Genomic DNA, 1,147 nt, shown 5'->3' on the forward strand with positions numbered 1-1,147 from the left:
GGAGTTTGCTCAAACTTATGTCCATTGAGTCGGTGATGCCATCCAACCATCTCATTCTCTGTAGCCCTCTTCTCCTCCTGCCCTCCATCTTGCCCAGCATAAGGGTCTTTCCCAGTGACCTTGCTCTTCACATCGAGTAGCCAAAGTGTTGGAGCTTCAGCTTTATCATCAGTTCTTCTAATGAATATTCAGGGTTTTTTACTCATGTTTTTGAGTAATATGCTGATATGATAATAGCATTATTTTAGGCAAAGAAATAGAATTAGTTCTAGTTATCTAATTCTTTAGGCATATCTGCCTATTTTGACACTCTGAAAAGACAACTATCACTACGAGCAATGACTGCATAGGAAGGAATGGTCTTAGAGCAGGGGAAGTCTAGAGTGATACTTCTCTATCTGAATAATTGGTATTTTCATTGCTTGGTAATATACTGTGTTGCAGTAGTCACTTTTTTTTTTTCCTTACTCTTGTCTTTGCTCTTTTTTGAACAATGAAGGGACACACCTTAGTTTTTAGAAGCAAAAAACTCCTCATTAAATAAGTTAAAATAACCAACAGCATTTTCAAAATAACGTCCTAAAGCAGCTTCCTGAAATTAGCTTAGAAGGAGATAAGTTCCTTTGTAATTCTTTCTAACAGTAAGACATTTTCCTCTTATTGCCAAGGTTTATAGGGGAGACCTAGCTGTGTTCCTACCTGAAACATAGCTGTGGGAATGAAGATATGAATAATGGAGAGATGCTTTAAGTTCCCTTAACTCACACATACTGAATAATTGAAATATTTGTATAGTTTTATTTTATGTGCCATGTGGTTCTTAATCCTACTAATCCTATCTATTATACATAAAGCCATAAATATGAGTGTCCTTAGCTTTGTTTTGGAGAAGGCAGTGGCACCACACTCCAGTACTCTTGCCTGGAAAATCCCATGGGCAGAGGAGCCTGGTAGGCTGCATGCAGTCCATGGGGTCGCAAAGAGTCGGACACGACTGAGCAACTTCACTTTCACTTCTTACTTTCATGCATTGGAGAAGGAAATGGCAACCCACTCCAGTGTTCTTGCCTGGAGAATCCCATGGATGGAGCAGCCTGGTAGGCTACAGTCCATGGGATCGCCAAGAGTCGGACATGACTGAGCGACT

Source organism: Bison bison, unplaced genomic scaffold, assembly GCF_000754665.1.
Source record: "Bison bison bison isolate TAMUID 2011002044 unplaced genomic scaffold, Bison_UMD1.0 scf7180017864254, whole genome shotgun sequence".
Taxonomy (NCBI): domain Eukaryota; kingdom Metazoa; phylum Chordata; class Mammalia; order Artiodactyla; family Bovidae; genus Bison; species Bison bison.